The following is a 16,281-nucleotide window of genomic DNA, read 5'->3' as shown; positions in this document are numbered from 1 at the left end:
GAGACTCGGTCTTGGCCGGCACGGTGCGGCGGGCTCCTGCCCCGTCCTCGTCCCTGTCCCCGGCGCCTCTCCACGCCGCTCCCACATCCCTCCTCAGTACCCGGCCCTGGCCCGCAGCAGACCCGCCAGGGTGATAAAGTGGAGGGGCCTGCACTGGGTTGCCTCGGATCGGTTTTGTTCCCCACAAAGGAGCGGCGCGGAGCGGAGCGGAGCGCCCGTGTAGACGCCGCCCGCTCCCACCTTGCGGGGACGCACCGCACGTGGGTTTCGTACAGACAGATTTCTATAGCCTTTTATATGGTGAACAGGCAGGGTTTTACGGACCCAGTTGACTAAACCTATTATAGACAGATCGTCTACCTCGTTACCGAGCGTGTGATGCTGGATTAATCTACCGATGAAAACTATTTCACACGTTTCATTTGCATGGCGGAAAATGTGATGTTGTCTCACGGGAAAAGGAGAGCGAGCCTGTGATTAGAAAGAAGACATCGGCTTTTGTGGTGGAGCGCAGCAGTGCAAATGTGAAGTGCTGGTTTTACTAAACAGTGGCAAAAGTGAAGGAAGATACTTTGAGGAAACAAAGGCAAAAAAGTGTCGTAGAAGTCTGGCAACTGTCAGTGCAGACTCTAGAGAGGGCTTTTTTTCTTAAGGCAGGTTAATCAACTATGACTAGCAAAATTAAATGTAATAGAAATAAGTTAATAACAATTGGGCGTAATAAAGATACCAGGAACGTGGTGTGGTGTGGTGTGGTGTGGTGTGGTGTGTGAAGGGCCCTAGAGGCCATGGTGATGGAGCGCATGATAAAGAGCGAGGCAGAGTTACACAACAAGAATCCCTGCCCTCAGGGAGTCCCCAAGCCTTGAAATGAATACCATGAGCCTCTTTCTGATTTTACACCGGTGAAAATCAGGAGTAAATTCACTGACATCAACCCAGTTACAGCATCGCAAGGCTGGTTTGAGAGCAGACTAAGGCCTGAGCATTGGAGAGTGACTCATTTGGAGAGCAGAAGAGTAGCATCATCATGTTGATTGTCTGTTTAGGTAACTGAAGCTGCCATTTGAAGACTGCAGGTCTCCTGAGGTTTGCCATCAGTTTATGGTTGGGTTTGTTTGTTTTTTAATTTTGTTTCAAGGCCCAAATCCGTTCCAAATTCACTTGGGCAAATCCCAAGTCAACTTTCAAATTTTGACTGAGCAGAGCTCAGTTGTTCAAGTCTGTGTGGCTCTACCACCCTGGGCAAGTATCTTTCTTCCCAGACCCATCAGTCTGGGGCTTTGGATACTCCTCAAATCTGTGGCAGGCAACCTATGTTAAAGTCCAGGGTCCCCTAGTCTCACTTGCACCTAGCCAAAAAAATATGCAGTCAAGTTTCCCACATTTAGAGAAACTCAGGGGTCAGCCTACCTGGAGTGCAAGGGACAAGCCTCGCCCTGGAAAAACTGTGATCATGGGACTTACAGGGTTCAGCCTGCACACAGTGCAAGGGACATGCGTTGGCCTGGGTGAGCCCGGTGTTTATGCACAGAAAGATCACTTCCTCAGTGAGCTGAACTTCTAGACATTTAATGTTCTAAAACCAAGTAACTTAAATACTAAACAGCTTGGGAAGCCAATGTGAGTGGAATGGGTTGCCTCTAATATTTCTATTACAATTGCAACTGTAGGGTCCAGCCAAGATCAGGACTTCAGTGTGTAGGGCACTGCACAGACAGATTTAAGACTTTATTAGAAAATGTTAAAAATTGTAGTTAAATTGGAGTGGAATCAAAGCACAGAGAATCCAGTGGCATGCCCAAGGTCATACAACAGGTCAGTGACACAGCCAGAAACAGACACAGGTCTCTTGAGTCCTACCCCAGTGTCTGACCTGCACTTCTGAGCTGTGCCAGCTCCCATCGTCTGGAGAAACTGAGTTACAGTTCAAAGCTTTTAGTTCAGGAGGGGCTAACTGTGTTGTGGGGCACCCTGCTCCGGCTTCAATTTCCTTATAGTTTAGTTCAAATGTCTCCTTTGTAATTTAAGTTTTGCATAAATTGTTGGCTGGTAACCAGTATGGAAAGGATTTTCTTGAGGACAGGTGTTGATGAAGTTTTAAACTGAAAAGGCCTAACAAAAAGAATTTCAATCCAAAGGCAGTTTTTCCCAGGAACTTTGTTTGTATTCATGCTACTTAATTAGGTCACTCAGTTCATCACATTTTATAATGGCTGGGTAATTTATAGTTCTATTCACCCCCAGTCACCCACTTGGTTCCAGTGCAGTTTTGGGATAAATCCTTTGGGTGACCTGTATGAAGTGAGTTGCCAGTTTCAGCCTGGCTTCCAGTAGCAGGTGGCTGTATCATAAAGGCATCACCACAACGGCCATCCTTTTTAGCAGTCTCAGCAGAGAAGCCAAGTATTGAATAAGCCAGGGAGAAAGGCTTCATATTGCTAGGAGTGGGCACATCAGTCTGTGTGAATCAGCTAAGGACAATGTGGGGTTCATACTTCCTTGGGTCCCATGGAGAAACAGAAAACTTGAGTCTCTAGGTCAGTCCAGAATAATAACTTACCACAAACACTAGATTTTTATAGTCCTTCAAGTTAAAATCGAAGTGAAACAAGGTAAACTTTGAGTGCAGTTGGAAAACACACAAAATACAAAGGCCACAAGGCCTGTCATCCTCTAATTGTGTTTTAAAGAGACTCTTCTCTGCAGGCACAAATCATTGAGGCAGCTGAAACTTCACAACGTTCAATGATCTCTTGGCAGATAACCTTTGTCCTCACATCAGGTCCAATTCTGAACCAACCTGTGCATGCCTAGACTTGGGGTAGTAAACACCTGCCTTCTGCTACATGTTCATTGCATGCTAACCAACTGATCAAAGAACACAAAATGCTGGCTCAAGCTACAGTCCACAGGGTAACAATCAACTGGATGATATCTCCAGACAAACTGTTTGTTTTCTTGGCTTGAGCTGTTATAAAAGGTTAACTGTACTTTCACTCATTTTCCTGAGGGACACATAAAAATGATGGCTAGCACCTGTTTACACACTGCTGACAGCGCAGAAGAATTCCTAAGCATTTTATGGTCAACTCTCCAGTTCAGGAGTCTCTATAAATGTACAGTCATTGCAGAAGTGAGAGGCCAAAAAATGTCCTGGCATGTTTCTGAGCAAAGTGAAAAAGAAAGAATCCGTATAGCAGTACCAAACTAAGCTGGGACCATAGCAGCTTTGAAATTGCAGCCAACTTGCTTTGCTTTTCATCATAAAATGCAATGCTTTTAATAATAAATTGGTATTTCTAAACATTTTCCTTCTTTTGTTCTATGTTCTGTTCTCGCACTCATAATTTGTTTTTTTCTCAGATGTTCCTTTGAACCTTGTGTGCTGAATCTCAAGGTGTGTAGAATGGGATACTACAGAAAGCAGTACACTGGTTTATAGAGCACTTCTGACATGCGAGGTGGATCCTATTCCCAGCAATCTGATATATTCTAGTGGACAACCAGAGATGAGGAATTGGCAGTGGGCTCATGTCTTCTCTGTACAATTGCTGGCAACTTCTGTAATCAAAAATTAAATTTATTTTGGAACATTTCATATAAAGCATCACTAGGGAAAAGCCCAAGGCTTAAACCATTAGTATTAAAAACATTACCAAGTCACCTGAAAAGATGGGTCAGAGTTTGCTCAAAATTTTGATCAATATAGTAGAGACACGATGACTCGTTTTGCTAAAAATAAAGAATTGGAGTATCAATTTCTGGACTGAGAAAACTTAAAGCTGTCAAAGTTCATATTCTGTTTGCTTGGCTCAGTTTGTGGGAGCTATTGCATTTTTTACTATTTCTTGATAGTCTTACAAGCTGAAAAATAATTGTTTTCTAAGAACTGTAAATGGAAGGGGCATCTTTCTGTTAGCAACATAATAAAAGATATCAGATTCACCCAAAGAACCTTGTCTGCCTATATACTTGTAAAATGCATTTTTTTTAAAGCAATTATTTAAATTAGAATGATGAAAGTTTTGGCAAACCCATCTAATGAATGATTTTGAGGACTTGAGAAATGCCTAGATACCATCATGCTATTATTTTCTGCTTCTCAGCCCAGATTTCATCCACAAAAAGGTTACCTGGTGGACAGGCTACTTTCACAGGGATAAGTGCAGAGGGAAAAACCAAGGCAAAACAGAAGAGGAATTATAAATATAGGAAGGAAAAAAGATAAGGCCCCTTAGAGCCGCAAATGTTTAACTAGCCCAAATTTTGAGGGACAGGAAAGACTCCTGTAAATGGTGGAGAGTTCAGCAACGAGGAATCTTTCCTAACAAAGGGGTCAAATCTCCACCTGTTTGCAATGCTGGCTCCTACTGAGAAGCCAGCGTGAGGCTTTCTGTGTTTGAAAATTCCTTTTGGCTTCTTTCTGGTACATTATTATGATTTTCTAGGAAAATATCTAGATGCCTCTTACTGCTATTGGTTAAAACTGTGAGGTGACTAAACAGAAGCCTATTGTTAAACGGCTGAACGCTGCACTTGTAAATTGCAAAAATTACGTTACTTGTCAGATCCCCTGAATGCCCATTATTTTTTTTAAACGTGTCATATTTACCAGGTCAGAACGGGGCTGGGATGAACATGAAATAAACACTGGACCAAAAATCTTTGCAACAAAAAAAATGTTGCAAATAGGACTCCCTGAAAACAACAAACCAGGAAGCTAAGCACAAGATATAAAACAGATGAGACCGGCATGTTCTTCCTGTCAGGCTTTTGTTAAACTTGCTTTTTTCTCCCCACATTTTTCCCTCTGGTCTGTAGAGAGTAGCAAAGCCTGGGGAACCATCCTAATCCAGTCCCCCACCAGGATGGACTCTATACCCCAGCATGGTGCTCTCTCTCTCTCTCCTTCTCTTCCCTAAGGGAAGGATAGTCCTGCTGACAGCAGCAGCTAAAACCCAGGCTGGGGCCCTAAAGACAGGCTACAATGCAATTTTCTATGGTCTCAGATTAAACTTTCCTTATCCCGGTACCTGTCTGGCTAGGCACAGTAGTAAGGATATATAAGCGGCAAAGGCTATTCATTCACCTCCATTCTTTTTCTGCTACCTGCATTCCTGGATGTATCCTCCCCCACCGTTGTATTAATTTCAATTGGATTTGTCAGAAGCTTAACTCCGAGCTAATTAGCACCCTATAAGGCCTCTCCTTTCTACAGTACCTCCACAAAAGATTTACAATGTGATTAAAGTTAGGTGCCTGAGGACAGCAGTGTTCAATAGTTCCTCTGCATTCTTGGGGAATTAAGCCAGAAGGGGAAGAAAAAACACTTTTTTTTTGTTTTTAATCCAAAAAGAAAAAAAAAAACCCCACCAAACAAAACAAGAACAAAATGAAAGCCGTTTTAACTCACTTCTAAAGTTAAATCACTTAACCCCATCCTATTGTCATGAAAAAGCAGGCAGGATTAATAGAGCTTCCCTCCATGATCCAGCTCATGAAAGATCTGTTTCTTTTTTGCTCTGTTTTTATTTAGGGTGAAACACTCAGTTCTGTCAATACAGCAAGCGCTCTGTAGAGGGTCTGAATTCTCAGTTGGTTGACAGTGTTTCCATGCTGAATATGAAGAAAGTAAATCAACAAAAGGACCTGCTTCCTCTTTAATGTAATTTCTCCTTTGTCCTTTTTTCTTTTTTTTTCTCTTTCATTTCATAGAACAATGAGGAAAACAGGTTTATTTGGTGAGCTCAAAGAGAAAATAGCAAAGATGTTCTGGTTGCATTCTGATCTGCTCAATATGAAGGATCCCCTGCGCTCTGGCTTACTTTTTTCTTTTAGTTGTACCCTTCATCTGAAGACTTTAATGGTCACTTTTGTAATCGCTACTTAGTTATGGTATACAGTCCTCTTGTATGTTAGATAAATGTTAGCATGGAGAAGTCAACTGAGGCACAGTGAGAAAATCAAAGGTTTAGGAGTCCTGGTTGCCAACCTGCTAATTTGGTTTCTAGCTCTCACTCTTATTGCCACTGTATAGCGTGCCTTGCCAACTCCTTTCAAAGCCAATAAAAGGGCTTCCAATGACCTCCATGGGAGAAGAAGGACATTCATTAACATCTTCCAAGAGTTCTTCAATGTCATTTGCTTTTTCTGTTTCCTACACATGAACAAGAGTTTCTGCTGTTCTTTAACAGGTGTATGCCCAGAACAAGGCTTGCTTTGTAGTTTTTCCTGAAGTTTACAATCAGGAAGGGTTTATGAAAGTACATACCAGTGTACCTCAGCTCTCAGTTCACTGAAGTCAGAGGAGTCCCCCCAGTGTAAAGGTATAGGTCTACTCCCTCCTGAGTCAGCAGGAGTTTTGCTGTTCACTTTAAAGGGGCATGGCATGATTGTGTCATAAACCTGGGTTAAGTCAGGTCAGAAAACAGATCCTATTTGGGACAACAGGTACTGGGAATAGGAAGATTTCCATGATAAAAGTTAGCCTTGTTGAAACACCCTGGATGGGTTTGACCTTATGGAACCAACAGTATTTTGGGTTGGGACAGGGACAGCCAATATAACACCGTCTGTGTTGTACTGGGTACAGAGACTGGAAGGCTGAAAGTGCAATGGTCTTGTCTCCTTGCAGCTGAAGGATAAAGCTGCTGTTTTAGCTGACAGCTAATGGAGATTTTCTTTTTCTCAGCTGGTAGAACAGCTGCATTTGGATTGAAGGGTTCAAGTGTCAGATGAGTATATTATTTGTAACATAGCCAAACCCCTAATGTGGTGAATTTTGCTGTGATTTTTCAGGGTCTATTATACAGTGATTCCCAAATCCATAGGGATGTTTTAGAGAGAGGCAAAAACTGAAGTAGTTGATGGAGTGAAACAAAGTGCTTTAATATATTTGGGTTTTGCTTTCTATGTCTCTTTATTAAAAAATCTGCTTCCATTGGACCAACCACAAACTTGCTGTCATGACAAGGGCACAAGATACAATGTAAAGAGAAAATATTATTTTGGCCAGTTTCACCAGGTGGCTCTCTTCTAGCCCACAGTCTTCCAAGTTATTTTTCCTGGTGTATGAGCAAATGTTCAGTGTTGGGAGGATATGTTGTGCTGTCAATAATTTTTGTTATGCCGTGTTCTATGCAGAAGCACTGGTCATTGGAAAGAGGGCTGTGAGAGCAGCGGGACGGCCTGCTCTTAGCATTAAGCCTGATCAGAGTCAGTTCTTGAGACAAGAGTTGCTTTCTGGGACTTGCTGGGGAGAGAGTTCTGGAAGTAGGGACTACCCTGCATGCTGTCTCACCATTTCTGCTCCAGGATTACTGTATACATAGAGAACAAAACACATGGCACTTATTCAGAAAACCTGTCATTGATTTCTTCTCCACAGGGCTGACCGGTGCAGCCATAGCTGTATGTGCCATTAGGCAGAGGGCATGACTAGTGAAAGAATAGGGCAATGGTTTGGGAATAGAAGCTATAGTATAATGCATACTTTGGCTTCGGATGAACACATTACAACTCTCAGGACAAAAATCTGGAGAATTGGGGAATGATCATGTGCTGTTCCCCAAGGAATAGATTAGACATAATCTAAGAGACTTTTTATCACTGTGGTCTGTTATTCATTCAGCGGCGAGTCACACCAACTAGAAAGACTCATCTGGGGTTTGGAAATTGTATTACATTTATAAATATTAATATGGGATTGTAATTTTTAGGAAATTAAAAATAATCCCTCACGTATCTAATGAAACAGATAAGTATTGCACAGGGATTAAATATATCTTCTAATGTTTAAAGAATCTTCTTGGAATAAACTGACCTCAAACATTAGCTGTACCTAGCTGCTGACTGCTTATTGCACATCACACAGCAGAAGGCTTTCTAATTACCTACTAATAAATTTCTAAAACCTACTAAAACCTTTCCTCAGTGCCCTGCAAATGCAGCAACTGTAGGCTGCTGACATAAAAATGGTAATCAGTCTTTGTCCTTATCTCTTGGAGATGTGCACCAGCATCTTAGGGCACGTATACACGTGGTCCAGGGTGGGGCTAGGGGAGCATTTTAATTAGAGTGGCTGTCCAGAGTGCAGTGCTTGGAGAGGTTCATCCCCAGAATAGTCTTTTGCATAGCTGCCATGAAGAGGGGCCTCAAATTGTTACATTCTGACTCAAATGAATCCAGTCTGAAGCATGCCTCTCATTTTAGGTCAGGGTATATAAAGTGCAGAGCTGGCCTTAGGGGTGGGCAACATGAGTTACCACTCATGGCATTGTGGTCAGGACGGTGCCCCACACATGCGCACACATGGACACTGTGAGTGGCAGGTAGTGGTGCTGGCCTGGGACACTACTCAGGGCCCTGCGTGATGCTGGGGCATGGAGGGAGGGGGCCTCAGCAGGATGATGGGCTGCCTGGGATTTCATGCATGAGGATGGCAGCAGCACCTGTTCTTGCCCAGATGGGTCAGAGAGGGGCAGTGCCTGCAGGGAGCGCTGGGCTGGGGCCCGTGGTCTGCAGAGATGTGTTGTGCTCTAGAGCAGCTCTGTGATGGCCTCAGGGCACTGCAGCCCTCCATGCCAACACTCACCGGCAGCTCATCGCAGGGTCCTGCTCCCTCCACTTCGGCTCCACGGGACTACAGCCGGCAGTCCCTGCCACAGGCAGACACCCTGCCCAGCTCCCCAGCCTGCCGGATGGAGACCCTCTACAGCAGGATAGCGGTGCCGGTGACTTGGGAGGGGAGTGTGGGGAGGAGTGCTGGGGGACTACAAATACAAGTTCACCCAGAGCACCATTTTCCCTAAAGCCTCTGATAAAGTGCAAATAAAACCAAAGCAGAGATTCAGACTGAAGGAACCCAAGCTCTCCAAGTAATGCAGGACATCAATCATATGCTGAGAGCTGCCCAGAAGAATCCTGAAAGGGGTGTTTTAGGTCCAGATAATGGGAGTGTCTGAGCTCAAATCTGACCACAGGTAACTTGCCATCAAATCTTCAGCTCAGAATCTCAAAGTTTCATGTGTCATCTCAATGATAGCATCTCCAGCAACCAAGGAGCCTGTTGTACCCTGCTAGGGCATTGTTTCAAAACATTTCACAGCACCTTCTTAAAACTCCATGCCTCTTCTTTTATCAACTTGTGTTTTCTCTTGGAAGATTCTCCCATTTAAGCACTGACTCAGGCCTGCTGTCAAGACACTATGGTACAGAGTGCTCTACAAATACCTAGGTAGATTAATTTACATCAAGCCCAAACATGCCTTGCTAACAAGAGCATGGCTCAAGATGATGCGACTGCATGTGATAAAGAAATCAAAGGTATTCTAAGCCCCAGATGTTCTGCAGATGATGAGAAAACAAGAGAAGCAATAAAGTCTGCATGCCTGTTGCTTTGGCTTACATTCCTTACCAAAATTTTATTTCCTCCTTTGGTTTTTGGTAAATGTGAAAGGCTTTGATGGTGAAGAACATTATTTTCATTTGGAAACACAACCAAGTGAAAGTTTTCTTGACTGAGCAAAAACCTGCATGAAGGATTTCAAAAAAACCTGCAGAACACTATGGCAGGTTTTATTTAGTTATAGTGGTACAATTTACAGAACAAATTCAAAAATCAATGTAAAAGTATGTATAGTATGAGTTACTTGGTTTTGTTTGATATCTTTAGCACTTGCACCCATAGCAGTCTTTTGACTGGTGAAAATGTTTTGTTAACAACACCTGCTGCTATTTTCCTTTGGTCTGCTCCCAGTGCCAGATATGGACTATTGATTGGCACAGGGTTAACAAAACTGGAATAATTTTTTTAGATCATATCTCATGCCTGTTGTAACACAAAACACTGTAGGAAGTGAATGCAATACTGTTTGGTGTCCAACATTTCTCATCAGACTGAGAGCTGTTCTCCCCCCTCCCACTTTTTAGGATTATTTCACAAATTATACAAAAAAATTCAAACATGTAGCATAGGTATATTGATATATATGTGTTTTTTAATTGTCATTGGTGTTTTCAGAACACCTGGTACTTTATTGTTACAAAGACATTTCATAAAGGAGAGAAGGAAAGGTGAGAAGAAATGGCTAGAGGGTAGAAGCAGCTTATCCATCAACCATAAAACAATAAGAATCACTCACTGCATGCCAGCTAGCAAAATAAAAGGCCATCGCAAGGCACTTTAGAATCATATTACTTTCATTTCTTGAGGCAGCAATAGCTCTTCTAATATAAAGATATTGCCCACATTTTACTCATTTTGTGTATTAGAAATGGATTTTCATGTGCAACAGAATGAATGTTACTGATTCTTCTGTACAAACTGCTATCATTTTGAAGTATTTATGAGAAACAGCGAGCTTTTCTGACATGTTTAAGTGACTTTGCAGCTTTTCCAGTGGATTGTATACTCCTCTGTCACATAAATGCTTTGAAGACTGCACTCCAGATGTTTAAACCTGGGTGCCTAAAGTTAAGCACCAAAATATATGGACTGATTTTCAAAGGTACGGAGGGAGCATCAAGCATGTCCTAATGATGCCTGTAAAAACCCTTCTTTTATGAATAGGCCTAACATATATAAGTAGGTTCTGAATTCAAAGCACCCAATTTTGAATTTTCTCCCCCATGGACAAAGATGGACAAAATGTAGCCAAAAGCAGCCCACCACATTTTATGATATTCATCAATCATAATCATACAGAATTGGAGCGTATGAAGACTGTAGGTTACATTATATAATCTATCTTTATCCAACCTGCCTAGACCTACGGAGTCCAGTCCTGGCAAGTGGCATCTCCATTTTCAATATGTGGTGGCTGCTGCAATTGCAGTCACTTTGTACAAATTAGATGCAGCCACTTGACAAATTGTTGGTGTACTATCTTGTGGCTTGTAAGATGGAAACAATTCTTTATTACACACATAAACTTCTATACAACTATTTACAGTGAAGAGGTAATAGGTTTTATAGTTGCCTTATGTCTGGCTTTTTTCCTGTTCTCTCATCTGAAAGTTTCTGCTGACTTTACCCAGACTATCTCCTAGGCTGCCACCCTTCCTGGACATCCTACAGATCTAGAAGGACTTACTTTATTTCACTTTTGGTGTCACTACTCTTTTAGGCAAAATCTGGGCATCCCTGTTCAGAAAATAGATTAACATGAATGATTAAAACATTTATTTCAGCAGAGATGTGCCCAAGACACTTTATTTAGATCCAAGGCCAAATGCTCTGAGAGTGGGCCCTCCTCTAGTTTTCGTGAGATCCCTGAAAGCTCTGCTGATTCCCCATTTGAATTTGCCAACTAGACTAGCCTGAAGCTGTTTATGGATCTCTGCCTGCTCAGTAAGAGGAGGTAAAAATGGGCTGGGCCTGTAGAAGCCTGTTTTCTTCCTTGACATCCTCAGCCTTTTTTTCACGAGAGCCTCAGATTCCAAGGATAGTTTCAGAGGGAGGGTGATGTTTAACATTAATGGTCTAGAATCTCGAGGCATAATATTCACAGCATGGTTCTGGGATCACCAGTTACCCTAATTTGTTGGGAGCCATCTTATTTCATTTGCCTCCTGTTCTAGGAAACAAAACAGAGCTGGGTAGCAAGTCAATGTCTGCATTCATCATCAGGGAAACCACTCTGGTGCCTCCAAAAGCACTAATGAACAAGGCAGGAGGGGCAATGGGAGGCATGGGGGCAGCAGTATTGCTGGCACTATTCTGTGGCTGTGGCAGCAGCTGCTATTTTGCGGCCAATCCTACCCTCTCAAGTGGATAGCTGGGGCAGCAGCTGACTAGCCATGCTTCAATTGTTCATCTTAAAAACAAAGAAATAGGAGGGAAACAGAGAGTAAAACACAAAGTTTCTTCTTGTTGGGAGTTACCATCAGCAGAATTAAAAATAAAGGAGAGGGATGGGTGAATCCCCTCGAAAGACATCCTGGCAAACAGTCGGGGCAAGTTTCCACTGGTGTTTTATTCACATCAACTAAATGACAGGCCCATCCGCAGGGGGGTTCGCACTATGTTATGCGTAGCGCAGATTCTCGCGTTTGCCATGTGCCTGGTACCTGCCACGAAGGCACCAGCTCCAAAGCAAAGTCTACACCTCTCTTGTCACGAGAAGATTGTTGTATTTTTGATCTACAATACAACTCTATGACCTCATACACTTTCTCTGCCAGCTTTGTCTGGGTCTAAACTCGTGTTTCTTTTCTTTATTCAGCAAAGTTCAACGAACACAAATTCTTTAGGGCCCAGACATCCAGGGCTGATAAGAGCAAGAGAGAGTCAACAACATTTCCATGGAAGCAGGAAGTGGCAAAAATCACAAGAACATGGCTGCCCTGTTGTGAATGGAGACAACCCCGGCCATGTATGTTTACTCTGTGTGCAGCTATATAAATAGCTACTGCTGGTCTAAGTTTTCCTGTGAAAGGATTTCACCGGCCAGGAATAAAATAAACACAGCCGCGGCTTCGGGCCTCTTGTTTTTATTTTCTTCTTTAGATAGCACACTGGTTCTCGGCCTTCTGGGATTACTCCCAACTCCCCACTTCCCATTACATTAGTCATTCAGATTGTTAGAAAGCATTTTCCACTCTCATAAAAAACAGATGCATTTTGTCACGCTCAATTTGCCCTAGGATTTTAAAAATCATTTATCTAATAAATGCTGAATTTCCAATGGGGATAATTATTCTTCATGGGGAAAAAATAACAGCAGAATTAAAAGGGTGAATCTATGGAAATAACTCATGCTTAAAGAGGATAATAAAATACAGTTATGCCTGTACATGAAGTGCCGTTCTGGAGATTAGGGTGAGCCTTCACTCACCTGAGGAGGTCTATTGATTTCAACAGTAAACATTATAAAGTTTGTAGAAATGGGCTCAGGACCATACTTTTTTTTTCCTTACACGTGTAGACAGAAAATACTAATTCTAACCCCAGTAGGTACCTTTTCTAGCCTTAAGCATTCTCTCTTTCCCACTCAGGAAAAAAAAAGACATGTAAGCACATTATGGCTACAAATAGATATCAACTTGATGATTTTTTGTAGTTTGGACAGAAACAGGTCTGACCTACACTTGAAAGATGTACCAGCACAACTCCGTTGGTTAAAGGTGTGGTATTGACTTATATATTTGTATTGATACATCTCCTAGCATAGACACAATCAGAGACGATCCTAGCAGGGTGCGGGGCCCAGACACGAAGAAGCCGGCAGTGGCGGGGGGAGCGTGGTGAGCAACAGGACACAAAGCCGGCAGTGGCGGCGGCACGGAGTCACCAGCACCAGGTGAGCTCTGCAGGAGGGGCCACGGCTGCTTCACCCGGCTCCACGGGGCCCCCAAAGCATGGGGCCCGGGGGGGTCACCCTGATTCACCCCCCCCCCCCCCCCCGGGACGCCCCCTTTCTCCCCCCCCCCCCCCCCTCGGGATAGCCCTGGACACAATTATAGCAATATGAAGGGGCTTTGTTCTGTTAAAACCTAAGACCTTCCTATATGGGAATAACTATCTTTGCATAAATTCTATGTCTACCAGTTAAAATGTGTCCTTTCATTCCATCCTGGAAGAGCACACACCAACTGCTGAAACTTCCTTAGCCTGACGAAGGGTTTTTGAACCCGAAAGCTTGCTTAATAACTATTCACCAACTCTTTGGGTTGGTCTAATAAAAGATATCAAATTCACCCAAGGAACCTTGTCTGCCTCTGTCCTTAGACCAACATGGCTACAACCTAAACCCCTCCTTACTAAGGAGGGTTTTACCATTTCAGCAGTATCAATGCAGCTAATTTGATACAACTTTCTAGTCAGGATAAGGCCAGCAGCAGAACCAGGACAAGCCGTGTTTGATATAAGTTCTGCTGTAGCAATGAAAAATGGACAGACATTAAATATTTGCCACCCTCTGCTGCACACTAGTACTGCCCCCCCCCAAATTCTTTATTGCCCTGACACCCACCCAGCCTTGACTCCCTAAACATGTAGAACAATGATATGCAGTTTGGCTACAATGTTGAGACTCAGTTGGACCAGGGTTTTGGCAAGTACTGAGAAATCATCTGTGGAAAATCATGAGGGTACCTAAAACCAGCTATTTCAATCATTTTGAACTGAGCCCTCCTCCTTTTTAGAGCTAGGGCCAGACATTACACATAAACCGGTTCAAGTGATCAGAACCTGGTTTAAACCTGTAACAGAACAGGTGTTCAGTGCACATAAATCAGTTTGAAAATGGCTGAAACCAGTCTGAGATAAACCTGGTTGAATGTAGTATCAGACTTAACTGATTTGGGTCAAACCAGTTTATGCAGTGTCTGTCCCAGGAGCTGACGCAATGCCATCCTGTGCTGAAGGAGCAGCAGTCTGGGCAGAAAGAAAAGTCCAGCTGTTCACCTCCATGTTACTGTTTGGGGCACTTGACATAGCTTGTACTTGCGCTTGTACATGCCCCTTGTACTTGCGCAAGGTCAAGTTTTCAGCCCAACGCTACCCACACAGTTCTTGAGTCACTTACCCTATACTGTATGAGGAGCAGCAGCAGCTGGAAAGCTGTACTCTGGGCTGTCCATTTGCTGAGAATCTCACTGTACAAGAAAGAAGGCTTACTCCACTTTCTAGCAAAGCCTCAGGACAGCAAATATTGTGGAAACTGCTGTTGCCAGATTCCTGCAAGATACAGGCATCTGACCGAACTCCTCTCACGGGGAAGAGGGCTCTCCAGATTAAAGTCCAAGGGAAAGCAACAAGGGCAGATGCTTGTATGTTGGATCAGGAATCACCCTGGGCCTGTGGTGTTTGAATGAGATCCCCCTTGGACAGTCATAAAGTTTTAACTTTTGTTTAACAGAGCCTGAGCTCTTGCAAACCCCCCAGCCTTCCTGTGTAAGAGAACCTTAACCCTTTAAAGGTAACAGTTCCCAGCATTATGATTTACATTCCCCATGCGATAGCTGTTCTGCAAACAGAGAATCTTGGTCTCCAGGGATCTTGGCCCCAGTGAAGTCAGAAAAGTTTTACTATTGATTTCAATGGAGCTATAATCCTGAATTTTCAAATACTTCAGATTTTTCTGCCATTGCAATACCTATTCATATTGTCATAGGATGCAATGTGATGATGTGTAATAGCTTTTCTGAGAGAAAAGATTTCTTTCACAGTTGTCAATGGGAGTGAGTCATGATTGCCAAACATCCATAGGTCATGGTGTTCCCATCAACAGGGATATAGAAACCTCCACTGTGTACATTTGCAAAATACACAGTATTAGGCAATATGCCGAATATGCACAAAACATTGTAGAAAAAGATTCCTGGCCCAATTCTTAGTTTTGTATCCAAGGTTAATTTGATTTGATGACAATGTCAGCATAACAAACGAAAAAAGGTTTGGGGCATATTCATTTTACATGTGATAACAAAGCCCTGAGAAACAGGGTGAAAGTATCTCATAATAGAAGATACCTCACCCCTCTACAGCAGTTGAAGAATTGATCGTAAATGGAGGTGCTCTCTCAGTGGAATTCCAACAACATTACAAAAGTGAGAAGCTCCTGGAACAACAGAAGGCTGGGGGAGATCAGGGCGGGTAGCTCAGGCTATCTCAGTTTATTTGTACTTCTAAATATTATTATAGTTTCTAACAGGGCTGTGCGAAGCTTCGGGTGGTGATTCGATTTGGAGGAGATTTGGCCCGATTTGGTGGCCAAATCTCTGAGTCCAAATTGAATCAGGGGACCAATAAAAAGGTCCGAATCGATTCAAAGCTCTCTGAATCTTTGGAAAACAACTTTGATGATTGGGGCAGTCCCTGGTTGCTGCAGCAGGGAGCTGCAGCTGACTCTGAGGCCCCACCCACCCCAGCTCCTGACCCTTTAAAGAAACGCCCCGGTTCTCACTGGGTGCTGCCTGGTGGGGGGTGATCCCTGCTGCTCCCCACTACCCCATGCTGCATAGGGGGCTCTGCATGAGCCCCCCAATGCCCCGCCACAGGCCCCTCCATGGCTGCCACAGCTCCAGCCCTTTAAGAAAAAACTGGAAAAAAGCACCAGGACTCACCGCTCCTGCAGCAGCCTCGGGGCCTTGGGAGGCTTGTGCAGAGCCCCCAGCGTGGCATGGGGCAGTGGGGGGCAGCAGGGATCATCCCCAACTGGTGGGAATAGTGTAGCCGGAGTTTTTCTCGGGTTTTTTTTCTTAAAGGGCCAGAGCCGTGGTGGGCGGGGCAGCCATGGGGGTTTGGGGGGCTCGTGGAGAGCCCCCCGTGCAGCG

Source organism: Alligator sinensis, unplaced genomic scaffold (genome assembly GCF_000455745.1).
Source record: "Alligator sinensis unplaced genomic scaffold, ASM45574v1 scaffold1368_1, whole genome shotgun sequence".
NCBI classification, from domain to species: domain Eukaryota; kingdom Metazoa; phylum Chordata; order Crocodylia; family Alligatoridae; genus Alligator; species Alligator sinensis.
The sequence above is the reverse complement of the archived record's forward strand: the minus strand, read 5'-3'. Positions refer to the sequence as shown.